A 13,787-nucleotide genomic window follows, 5' to 3' on the forward strand; every position below is an offset into this window, starting at 1 on the left:
TTAGAACTCATACGGGGCCTTCCTCTTTTAGAAGATAAAGTATGGACGTAGTAATTCAAGCTCTTCTATATAATAAAGAAGTTGAAAGCATTAAAGAGAACTTGCAAATATTGATTATGAATTAAAGTAGTATTCCTCTGCGAATGAAAGAAATAAAAATCGATAAGAGATGAAGATGAGGTAACTTTTTTGTATAAAATCAAAGATTCTCGCTGATAGTGGGGTGAAAGTACTATATAAGTCTTTTATTTGAATAAGTAGTGGTTTATCAAGATTCCCGATGAATGAAAAGATATAAGTCTAGAAAATTAGGGATTGGCTTTTCTCTCCTTTCACCGAGACCTTGTTCATTGACTTGTTCATTGATCTTTCTCATTTGTAAACTCACTCTCACTCATTCTATCCTTAAATATTCATATTCCTGGTTTTCTTATTCATTGAGGACCTTTTCACAAATTCTTTGCTCCTAGCATCCCTCTGGAGGAGTTACAAATCCTCCTTATTCATTGAGGACCTTTGTTTCTACGAGGTCAAGACGAGCGAAAGCGGCTCGACTGTCAGGAGAGGTATAAAGCATTTGCAAGTTAGGACCAAAGAATTGGCAAAGGACTTGTTTATATCCATATGAACTTCCTTTTAGTCTTTTCTTTACCAATTTTCTATGTCGATTCCAAGACGCCTTCTAACCCCTTGACTAAGGCCTTCTTGCTATCCTAGTTCCCAGTGAGTGAGTAAGACTAGTCTTATTCGGTGGGCAAGGATATATAGATTATATGCTGTATAAGTGATTGGAATAGGTCTTTCATTCTTTCCTCTAACTAGCCCAAAATTCTTCTTAGATTTCAGCCTTTGCTAGGTTTTTTCCTACTCTAGTCGAGTAGGATGAATCCTCGATGGTTCTCTCGATCCTTTCATTCTATTTCAAATAAGGCTTTGCCGAAAATAAGGAGCCAAATAAGGCTTTGCCCATCCCAAGGAAAAAGGACCAGCCATCGATCCCTCTAACCAAGCCTTATAGCTTAGTATTCTGGGTCTATAATATAAGAGACACAAGCAAATCATAACACTTCTACAGGCACCCAAAGCGAAGGTCATCCCATCGCCTGAACATTGGTTTAACTGGTCCATCTTCTTTCTAGATAATGCCCTAGCACAATACCAATGAACTAGACAAAGCTCTCATCCAAGGAAGAAGAGACCACTCCAATGGTTCATGCATACTCACCAAAGAATGATAAAGGAATCAAGCTCTTTACGCAAGAACGTAACTAGGAATCCCCCCACTACACGATTTGGATTGAGGGGTCTGCCTCGACCACTATGTGGGCATCAGGCGGTAAAGTTGTCTGCATCAACATTGGTTGGAATAAGAAGTAGTGGAAAAATGAAAAGGTCCAATTCGATGGACTATCCATATTCATGAGGTGAGATTGAGTCAATGAACAAAGAGAAGCTCATTTTTAAGTGAAGAGAAAATGAAGTGGAAAATCTCTTGAGACCATGGTCGATTGTGAGGATTTGGATGATAGTCATTTTGTAGACAAGGGAGAGAGATAGGGGATCAATCAATTCTCCCCACCAAAAACCAAAGAGCATAGACTCGCACCCAATAAGATCAGTTTATAGTCAGAATGAAATTTCCTTGGCCTGGATAGAAAAGTACAGTAACCTCCGTTATAGGCCAATTGAAGTTCATCAAGTCGAAGAAAAGCAAGAGCTTTGACAACAGAAGGGAAACTTTCCCTTCTAATTTCATAGTAATAGCTAAGGCAGAAAAGTCAAAGCAAGAAGACAGTTAATTTTCTAGCGAGAACTATATCAATTATATATGAGATTTGTCTACCTCAATCTGAGTCATGGGACACGAGCATAGACAAGTCTTAATGCACAGTAGACCAGGGACTGACTTGCCTTAATGATTGGTTCGTATTCCTTCAATGCCTTCTTCATCCGATAAAGAGTAGTACATTAATGTCTTAGGAAGGCTGGAGGTGCTAGAGAAAGAGTCCAATAGCAGTAGCCAAGATCAATGGAATTAGAGAAATAGAGTAGCCTCTGCAATTCTATCAAGCCTATCAAGATTATTTAGACATGGTTAGCGAGTCAATTTACTTTTTCTCCGTATACATAGGCAAGCTATTTCCTAACCTGGAAAGGAGAAAGGGAAGGGTGAAGTGGGATCGAACCCAGGCAAAAGTACTGAGAAAACCTTGCAAAGAATGAAATTGAGCTAGCAGACTTACCTGTCTACTCTTAGTGGTATTCTCAGTCCTACTAGATAGTTTAAACCACATAGTAATTTCATACTCTTTTTAAAAGATCAGTGGGCTGACCAAAATGAAATAAGTGAGACTGCAGGAAGTATAAAAAAAGGATAGGCCTTGGAATTTTCTTCATTCAACCTCAAGAGGGAGTCCAAGATTCAATCAAAGTAGCTAGACCGATTTGAAAGACTCCCAAAAAGCAAGATAAGAAAATTCTGATACATCATTCATCATGAAAGAAGATAAGTGCTCTTGCTCTTTTTTTCCCTTTCTGCAGTGTGCGAAGAAAGGAGGAGACCCTACATCAAGAGAGAGAGAACTTCAAGATTGATCATAAGTGCTTTTAAAGTTGACTCTTTCAAAGTTGAGGTTTCGAAACAATGTCTCGAGCCCTTTTTTATCTTTTAGAAAGAGGGAGAAAGAAATTCAGAAGCGGGAGAGTGCTGAAATAGACCCCGATATCACTCATTCGAGTCTATGCTTAAACTAAGAAGGAAGTCTGAAATCAGTGCAAAGCGTCCGTCTTCAGGACTCTTTTTAGTGAGAAATCTGCTTCACAAATTCTTTGCTCCTAACATCAATAAGAACCCAAAAGACTCAAACGGACAGGTCCTCAATGAACCTAAAATATTTTGAGCCTCTTATGCGTCCGAAGCCCTTTTATTGAGGGATTTGACCCTCTACTGATAGTCTACTCAGTGGAATGAACAAGTTCGCAGGACGGGTCATTTATAGGTATTTCTACAGCTTGTTCAACGTTGATAGTCTTTATTTAAGTAGTGGATTTCCCACGATCTGCCCATAAGCGGTCGCACATGCAACCGTACATGGTTATCACGATTCTCTTATGTTACAAGTCTTCTAAGTTGGAATAGAAGTTGAAGGGCATTACGAGTTTTGACTAGAGCGTGTCCTCATTGGTGAAGCTTTCTAGAATTCGATTTTCCATCAATAGGGTACATTAGCCTTTTTTAGAAAAGTTCTCTCATACTTTTCATCTAGCCTGTACTTCTGTCTGGTAGGGTGAGTCTCACATGAATATAGCCTATAGACTGCTCTATAGGGTTTTCAGTGTACTTGTCGGATCATAGACAAGGATCTAACTCAAGACAGTGAATGACAAAACAGATTTCAAACATATTTCTAAACTGTTATTTATGACTATATTTCTAGGAATAGTACATGATTTCTATGAACGATTTATAAACTATTATCCATGATTACATTTCTATACATAGTACATTATTTCTATGTACGGTTTCGAGCATAAGGTCAAGCGAAAAGTTTTATGATGAAATTTATATATGAGCACATTATTATGGAATTTTTGAAAAGTAGCTGAAACTAAATCATTTTAAGCAAATATTGTTTTTAGATTTTCAATTTTTCACGAACAATCTAAGTAAGCTTAAGCTTTACGAAAGGTAAAGATAGCAGGTATGTTTTAATGTTTCCGTATGATTTTTTGATGTTTCCATTAACTACATGACTGAGATGTTGAGCACGAGGCTTTATGGTATCGTGTGCACACATGCGAGATCCTGTTGTTGATGTTGAGTGTACTCCGTAACAATGATGCTGTCGTGAGTGCTGGACGGGCCTCACTACGACAAAGACGATGGCAGTACTGGGCGGGCCCCAGTATATCGTAGAGCTTGTAAACGTTGGTGCTGGGCGTGCCCTACACAACGTAGATTTGTCATGTTCGTTAAAATGTTTTGATATATTTGATATCCCTCGCTAGATTTCAATGACGTACATGTTGAGTATTTGAGAAAGCTGTTCTTTCTATTATATGTTTATATTTATGACTTGTATAAACAGATTTATATGTGTAAGCTTTCACGTGCTCTTATCTTTAAATTTATAGTTTTAAACGGAATCACTCATTGAGCTTTATAGCTTACCTTTCCAAAATGTTTTACCTACTTTTCAAGTAGAAATCGAGTTCCCGATGCCTGATGGCCTTAGTCTGTTGAAGCTCCAATATCGATTGCTAGTACATGGTTAGAGCTGTAAATAGAGTATGTTATGTATTTCCTTGTACGATATAGATACTCTATAGTTTGTGTAAGCTCTAGGAGTTGGGGTTGTGTAAACCTTTGTTGGTTATGTTTTGGTTAAGGTGTCTCAATTAGGTTTACTTGCGAAATCAGTTATTTTCAGACTACAATTCATGTATGTATATGATTAGTCTAGGTTTCGTTGTGTTGTATTATGTTGCATGAAAAATAGTTTATATATTAGATTAGCAAGTTTATCATGTTCAAGAGTTTAGCAGAGTCTACAGATATCGTTAGAGGAGACCGATGTCGGATGACTTCATGCCATCTTTCAGGCTAAGCCAGTAGGTAGTTCGAGAGGGGGTGTGACACTGATGGTTCACTTCTCCGCCCGTTCTCTATCCCCATTATTCTAAGAACATAGGTTTCATGGTTGGCTCCCTATTTCGTGCTCAGAATTAGGCTCTGTAGGATTTTCACTAAAGACATGAAGACTACCGATAAGAGTGCTTAAAGTAAATAGAAATAGAAAGGAAAGATAAGAACCTTTGGCGAACCCGATTGAACGTAGTTAGAGTCGTTCTAACCTAGAAAGCATATTCGCTGATGGGGTGACGTCTCTATAGTAGTTCAAAAAAAGTGGCTAGGGCACGTCCAACCCTAACCTGAACACTCATTTTGATTCCACTTCTGAAACATCCTGACTGCCATTCAAAGTACTATGTTCAATCTTTCTTTTTTCCCTCTAAGGTACAGTCAAAGAATCAATAAAGAACCCTTTCTTCTTTTTTTGTATTCATTGATACATTCCAATTCCTTCGCCTATTTTTTGGTCCAAAGGTGAATATTCAAAATGTTCTTATCAATGAGACCACTTAAAATTCCATTCATTCTTCTTGTCTTTTATTGAGGCTAGGGCAACTATTTCTCAAAAATAGAAAAGATTGAAAAGCTCGAGGAGTCACACGAAGGATTAATCTCTGCACAATAAGGCTAAAAGAATTTGAGTCAATGAACATCCATAAAAGAAATTTGGGGCTGCACTTATCCAGTTGTCAATACAGCTTTGGGCTTGAAAGCATTGAAGCAGGCATAAGCCGACCCATCAACCTAACCCCTCTTATGATAATAAGGCACATAAGGAGGAAGAGGTTCAAAGAATATTGAAAATGAAAACATTCGTCAAAAAGAGGTTTTCCAACTAATCATTTATGAAATTTCCCCCCACTGAAAAAATGTACCATACCTTGGGTAGATTGTGGGCAGGACAATGAAAACTGACTAACCCCTTGTACCCTCACCTCATTATTCTGAGTAATTGTTTTAACTGCTAGTGAGAGATGGATTAACCAGTAGAAAATGGTAATGGAATGATCGCTATGTGGGCATATGGAAGTCCTTCCGTAGCAACTCATCTTGATCAGGTATAAGAAGGCTGATTACTCTACTCTACTGTCATAGCTAGAGGTCGATCGGCCCAAAATGATACTCTATCGAAGAAGTGGATTCCTCATAGTATATATACTTTAGATATGCAAATCCTTCCTTTCCTTGCTAGAATTGAAACTTACTAAAAATAAAAGAATGGAATTTTTCTGTTCACTTTCTTTTTTATTGAGGGCTATTCATCTAAGGGCTCCTTCATAGTCGTTGCGCTTTGAGTCTCCTTTTGAGCAAAGAATTTGAAAAAAAAATGTGAAGTTGGCTTTTTTTTTTTTTTGGATTTGAGTATCATAATTGGATATTTGAATAGAACTCCTTAAACCTACGGCTACCCAAACTTTAAGGACTCAAATTCCTCTCAAATTCGTCTAGTGGAATAAATGAGTTTGGAGCCTAAAAAAGAAAAGGAGGCATGAAGCAAAACGATTGTGAAGGAGTGGATTATGAAATAACTTGATTCAAAATGATAAGGATCAAAGAATTCTCGAAGAATTTAAAAGCGAATTCTTTCCTTATCCAATTAGAAGGAGCCCTTAAATGGACCTTTGCCCCTCTCATTTCAATCGAGCCCTCCGTTAGAAACAAAGAATTTGAAAAAAATGACTTAAAAAAGTTTGTAGACGGGACATAAGACCAAACCCCTCAAACCCGCTTCGTAGTGGGCATTGACTGCCAATGCGTATGATCAGTAGGCTTTCCTTGATCCTTTTGGTGGGGAGTCCCTATCCTCTGTCCTTGTCCTATAGCTATATTGATTGACGAATCCCTTATTTCATCATACTCCTCATTCATTCTACAAGAGTAAAGAAATAGCAAAGCGGATGAAGTATGAAACCACTGAATCAAGAGCGAGCCCTTGAAACCCCAACTTCTACAATTGGCCTAAACCAGAGGAAGAACTACCTTGTGAGGGTAGAGTAGAGGATTGAATTTCAATATTGGGTAAAAGAGCGAAGCTCCGAAAGAAAGTCAGAGAGCTCTCCTCAATTATTTTATGAGATGGGCTCTTTTGAAATCAAATAAAGAAACAAAAAACGGTAAGTAGGTTTTAGTAGGTTCATCTTTTATGGCTTCTTGCTATTACTAGAAAGCGATGGTGAACAAGTTGAAAGAGGAACTTTCCATTCACTTATGAACTTGAGAAAAGTCTTTATTCATCGACTTTCTTTATTCACTTCAATGAACAAGGTGTTGAATGAAAGGAGAGAAACCCATTATTTGAATATGGGATTATTTCTTTTGCGGGAATCTTTCTTCAATTCTTTGTTCTCATCGTATCATTTTGACCGGCGTAGAAGGAGACCTCTCATGTATGATTATTCTTAGAAGTTGAATTCCTTTCTTATTGCAGACATTTGAGTCCTCCGTCTGACCTTTCTTCTACAGGTTGAATCACCTTCACTAAAAAAGAGATATATGGAATCATGTGCAAGGTAGATAAAGAGAAGTTAGCATTTGAAGATATCTTACAAACTGTAGAGTATCTAGATCTTACAAAGACATATACAACATAACAAAATAGACTCCATGTACAACTCCAATCACGTAATGACAATTGATAAGAGAGCTTTAGCAAACTAAGGCAGTCTATCAGGCACTGACAACTTGATCTCTACCTGAGGAAAGTGGGTGAAACATTTTGGAAGGGTAAGCTATAAAGCTTAGTGAGCGACTCAATTTAAAACTATAAAGCTAAAGATAAGAGCATGTGAAAAATTTACACATATATATCTCTTTAATGAAGTTGAAAATATAAACGTATACTAATAAGAATAGCTTTCTTAAATACTCAACATGCACATCATTAAAATCTAGCAAGACATATCAAGTATATCAAAACATTTTAACTAACATGATAAATCTACGTTGTGTAGGGCTCTTCCAGTACAACTAACGTTTACAAGCTCTACGATGTAGTGGGGTCTGCCTAGCACTCCCATTGTCTTTGTCATAGTGGGGCCCACCCAGCGCTCACGACAACATCGTTACTATGGAGTGCCCTCAACGTCAGCGATGGAATCTAACTTGTGTGCACACGGTACCATATATCATTGGGCTCAACATCTCAGTCATGTAATTAATAGAAACATCATAAAATCATTAAAATATGTCTACTATATTTATCTTTCGTAAAGCTCGAGCTTACTCAGATTGTTCGTGGAAAACTGAAAATCTAAAAAAAAAAACTTGCTTAAAATGATATGGTTTCAGTTACTATTTAGAATGTCGATAATAATGTGCTCATATATAAATTTCATCATAGAACTTAACCTTTAACTTGTGCTTGAAACTGTTCATAGAAATCATGTACTATTCAAATAAATATAATCATAGATAACAATTTAGAAATCTATTTTGAAATCTGTTTTGTCATTCAAATCCTTAGGCTAGTTTCCTGGTGTAGACTCGGCTGAGTTCCTCTTTGCCTATCAAACAAACTAAAACTGAGCGTCAAAATCTTATATAATTTGGTATCTTTATACTAACTTTTGATGATGCACAAACGATGACATTCAACTATTATAAACTTAGGCAAAAAAGAGTATTTCTTCTATTTTCTCAGAATTTTCTAGATTTAACAGCTTAACTTAAAACATTCATAACTTTCTCAATACTTCATCGAAATTAATGTACTTTAAATCAAAATATTTATTTTTAAATCATCTTCAACTTACTTGAAGGATGAAAAATGAGATTCCAATATATTGCTACAGAAATAGCCCGAAATAAAGAGAGTAAAAAATGGAGTATGCTATAATCCCCTGACTTGCTCCTTAAATTAAGCTTATTTCCAGTTATTTGTAGCTTATACTTTCTTCATAAAGGTTGTAGGAAATTATATAAGCTTTGACACCATTCCTAATAGAGGTTCTAACTCTCTTTGTTCGATCTAGAAAACTTGAAAAACTAGAGCATTCACGAATTCGCACCCAAATTTAAGACTTGAATGCCTATTAGAAACACACAAATGTAAAATCCAAATTTGCTCTTGCTTCCTTCACATAATTGGTTAGAAATTGAATGAAATTTCTAAAAAAAAAAATTCATCTTTTAATTCTTTGGTATAAGTTCAAACAAGATTCAAAACCAGAAGATGTCTGTGAACACCAAGCTTCTGCCATGGCTGTCTATCCTTTCATGATTTTCTTCATCTCTTTTACCTTAATTCATAACTCTTTCCTTTTCTTCTTCTTCCTCATATTCTACCTCAACATCTTTCTGAAGTTTAAGAACCCAAAGGAGATGAGAAAATGGGGAAGAAGCGTTTGGCGGTAGAGAAGAATGAGAAAGAAAACCAAATGAACTTCCCTTCACTCCCACTTTTCCTCATTCTTTTCTTTATTCCATTTTTTAAAAACAAATATATATATATATATATATATATAATTTCACGTTTGTTTTCTTTTTCCTTTGCTTTCTTTTTTTTTTTTAATTCAAAATTGATTAACACAACTTGAACAAAAAACTTTACCCTTTTCTTATTCAATAACTCAAGTTCAACTTCTTATATTCTATGACAATAGAGAAGAATCCAAAAGAGAATCTCGGGTTTACAACTTACCTCCTCTTTGGGCAATTTTGTTCTCGAAATCTAGAAGTCCTTATGTGAAGAGTGTTGGGTAACTCCTTTTCATCTTTTCTTCTTACTCTCTGGTTGCCTCCTCTATTCCGTTATGTCTCCAAAGAACTTTCATGAGTGTGCTCGTCTTGTTTTTCAAAACTTGCTCTTTTCTGTCGAGGACTGAACTTTTTCCTCCTCATAACTCAAGTCCCCTTAAAGCTCCACCGTTTGCACTTGCAACACATTTGACAAATCTGGAATATATTTCCTGAACATTGATACATGAAACACATCATGTATTCGAGAACATTCTACTAACGACCCAAGTCTGTAGGCTGCTAGCCTAACTTCTTCTGTTATTTTGTATGCACCAATATATCTAGGACTCAACTTTCATTTCCTTCCAAAATGAAGAACACCTTTCCACGGAGATAACTTCAAGAAAACTTAATCTCCAACCTGGAATTCCAAGTCTCTCTGTTGCTATCTACATAGCTCTTCTATCGATCTTCAGCTATTTTCAAGTTTTCTCTAATCACTTTAATACTGTCTATCATGATCTGTACTAACTCAGGACCAACTAGCTTTCGCTCTCCCACTTCGTTCCAACATATAGGAGTTATGCATGGTCTGCCATACAAAGCCTCAAATGGTGCCATGTCGATACTAGACTGATATCTGTTATTGTAAGCGAACTCCATAAATGATAAGTTGGTATCCAAACTTCCTTTAAATTAAAGGACACATGCTCTCAACATGTCTTCTAAGATCTGTATGGTCCGTTCTGACTGACCATTTGTATAAGGATGAAAGGTTGTACTGAACTTCATCTTTGTTCCCAATGCTTTCTACAAACTAGGCTAAAACTTAGAAGTAAACTTGGGATCCCTGTCTGAAACTATGGACACTTGTACTCCATATTGACTCATAATCCTGTCAACGTATAGCTTAGCTAGCTGATCTATTGTAGACGTCACTTTAATCATTGTAAACCGTGCTATCTTGGTGAGTTTATCTATTATTATCCATATACCATCATGTCCACTAGAAATACGAGGTAACCCAAATAGAAAATCCATAGTAATGTGCTCCCACTTCTAGTCTAGCACTAGAAAAGGGTTAAGGAATCCTCTTAGCCTCTATCTCACTAGTATAACTTGTTGAAAAATCAAACATTTAACAACATATTCAGCTATCTCTCGCTTCAAACAAGGCAATCAATAAGTGTTGATTAGAGTCTTGTACATCTTGGTGCTTTCTAGATGTATAACGTAAATGGAACTGTGAGCTTCTTCTAGTACAACATCCTTAAGCTCATTAATACTCGAAACACATAGTCTTCCCATCTTAACTATGGCTACGTCTAATCTCAACTCAAATTCAGCATTTTGGCCTTGCTTTCACTTTTCAAGCATCTTCTGCAAATTACTATCCTCTTGCTGTCGTCTTACAATCTCTGCTACTAGGGAAGATCAAACTTCAAATTTAGCTAAAAGACTCTTGAACTCTTTGCAAGCACAACCGATTGAAGCCTCTTAACTCACTTCGCAAGCTTGCTCATATACCACATAAGGCACTCTTCAGAAGTCTCGACTTCCTACTTAATGCATATACTACTACATTAGCCTTATCTGGATGGTACTATATGGTACAATCATAGTCTTTAATCAGTTCTAGCTGTCATCTCTGTCTTAGATTAAGCTCTTTCTGATAAAAGGTATACTTTAAACTCTTAGATATGTAAAAATGGGGCACTTTGCACCAAATAAATAATGTGTCCAGATTTTCAATGCTAAAACTACTACTAATTCAAGATCATGGGTAGGGTAATTATACTCGTGCTTCATTAACTGCCTTGAACCATAAGCTATTACTTTACCTTTCTGTATAAGCACACAATCTAATCCTTGCCTTGAGGCATTAGAATAAATAGGTACTCTTTCCCTATTACATGAAGTGTTAGAATAGGTGCTGTGACAAATCTCTTATTTCGTGAACAATAACTAGTGGATCTCCTTTGATTTTGGAAAAGTTGGTGGCCGCGTGTAAATTATTTCAAGGCAAGGGGCCTAAACAACATTCTTGCTTACTCTCATCCGATCGAGGTGGTTTTCCTTTACTACCGTTGTAAACTCGATATATTCTTTGGACTTTCTTTTAAAAGGAATAAAAGAAAATGGAAATTTGGTATATATGTATATATTTATATATATATAAATAAAAGACTTGAGATCCATCACATGTGTTGCAAGAGCAACCGGTTGAATTAAAAGAAGATTTGAGTTATGTTGAAGAACCAGTTTAGATTCTCGATAGAAAGGAAAAAGTTTTGAGAAACAAGACGATTCCACTAATAAAGGTTTTATGGAGACATCATGTCACACCCCCTCCCGGACCACCTACTGTCTTAGCTCGAAAGACGGCGTGAAGCCAACAGACATCGTCTCCTTTAACGATCCCTGCTGACCCTACTGAATGTTAAGCCCTATAAACATACCAATCTTAGATATAGAATATTCAACATGGAACACCACATAGAGGAAACCACAAAAACCTTCCCAACATACATAAGATGCAGCCCTGACATCACTTGGTTTGTAAAATAACCTGATATAAACATCACGACCAAAACCTATACAACTAGAGTTTTATGATCACGACCTCCAAGACGATATTATTTAAACCTTACAAAACATTTCAACATGAACAGACTCAAAATACAACTCCAACCACGTACTGGAGTTTGATTCTGAACTTTCAGCAGACGTTGGCAGTGTATCAGGCACCAGGAGCTCAATCTCTACCTGAAAAGTGGGAAACATTTTGAAAAGAATGAGCTACGAGGCCTAGTGAGTGACTAAATTTAAAACTCTAAATACGGACGTTGAAACATGTGATAAACCTTTAGATGTATAAATATGTTCAAACAAAGCATTTAACATAAACGTGTAATAAATAAGGCTTTCTAAAATATTTTCCAAGTTCATCATAAAAAAAAATCTAACAAAGCATAACAAGTACATCAAATATTTTAACTAACATGACCGATCGACGTGGTGTAGGATACGCCCAATACAACCAATGTTTACTCGTCCTACGATGTAGTGGAGCCCGCTTGGCACTCCCATCGTCTTTGTCGTAGTGGGGCCCACCCAGCACTAACGAAAGCATCGTTGTCACGGAGTACACTCAACGTCGACAACGGAAATATAACCTGTGTGCACACGGTACCATATAGCCTCAAGCTCAATATCTCAGTCATGTAATGAATGGAAAGCTCCGTGAAGTCACATGAAAACATTTAAACATGCCTGTTTATCATTATCTTTTGTAAAACTCAAGTTTATTCAATTTGCTCGTGAAAAATTTTAAATCATTATACAATATTTGCTAACACATGCTTTACTTTAAAAGATATCGTTTCAACTACTTTTCATTAAGCCATTAGCCACGTGCTCGAATATAACCCTCATTAGAAAATCTAAGCTCAAAACTCATGTTTGAAACCGGTCACAAAAACATGTATCATTCATAGAAAAACATGTAAAACATGTAATTATGAACAACTGTTTAATAACATTTTAGAAATTGTTTTGTCACTTACAATCTTATCTAGTTCCCTGGTTTGTAGACTCGGCCTATTTCCTCTTGGTCTGTCAACAACCAAAACCGAGCATTAGAATCATAGATAGGTTTTGTCCTTCCATGCTCATGAATTTCTAAACAATTAGATTAAGAATCACATTACAACCCACATTTTCAGATTTTCCAGATTTGATATTCTAACTTCCAACACCCATAACTTCCTCAAAACTTAACCCAAATTAATGAAATACACATAAAAATCTTCCTTTTCGAACACTCTACAACTTATCTGAAGAAATAAAAACGAGATTCTCAACCAATTCGTCCAGAATTGCCCCGAACACAGATAATACAGAATTCGAGGTTCTCTACCACTCCTTATCTATCTCCTGCTATTAACCCCACTTAAAGTCATTTTTGGCTCACACAATCTTCATGAACGTTGTAGGATATTGAATAAGCTTTCTAACCATACCCAATAGAGCTTCTGATTCGACTTGTGTACTTCCAGAATACTCAAAGGATCAGAGAACACCAGAAATCCACCTGGTTTGCTCGAAAATCCTGTGTTCTGTTTTCAATTTCAAAACCCATTAAATTCTCATACTATTCAGCTCAAGATTCCTTCATGAAAGTTTTTGAAAAATGAACTAAATTACAAGAAAATCAAACCTTACCTCTTAGTTCCTTCTAGATAGCTCAAACCAAACAAAACAACCAGAGGTTGACAGTTGCACCCAGATTCTGCAATGGCTGGTTTTGCATGAACTTTTTCCTATCATCTTCAACCTCAAACCACGAAATTCTTCTTCTTCTTCTTCCTTCACTCTCTCCTCAAAGTGATCTTGAAAGTTTAGATAGAAAATAATGGAGGAAAGAAATGAAATTGGGCTGAAAAAACAAATGGGCTTGTGGTGGTGGGCTTGTTGT

At 36.5% G+C, this 13,787-nt stretch overlaps 1 long non-coding RNA gene across 1 annotated transcript; it reads right to left on the reverse strand.

Moving 5' to 3' along the window:
- Positions 1-11,665: 11,665 nt before the first annotated feature.
- LOC107991633 (uncharacterized) lies at positions 11,666-13,679 on the reverse strand. The gene is made up of 5 exons (XR_001763839.2): positions 13,535-13,679; positions 13,333-13,428; positions 12,877-12,925; positions 12,313-12,486; positions 11,666-12,076 (listed from the first exon to the last, which is right to left on the reverse strand). It is a non-coding gene; the product is annotated as an uncharacterized LOC107991633 (long non-coding RNA).
- Positions 13,680-13,787: the final 108 nt, after the last annotated feature.

This window comes from Cucumis melo, chromosome 9 (assembly GCF_025177605.1).
Source record: "Cucumis melo cultivar AY chromosome 9, USDA_Cmelo_AY_1.0, whole genome shotgun sequence".
Classification (NCBI taxonomy): domain Eukaryota; kingdom Viridiplantae; phylum Streptophyta; class Magnoliopsida; order Cucurbitales; family Cucurbitaceae; genus Cucumis; species Cucumis melo.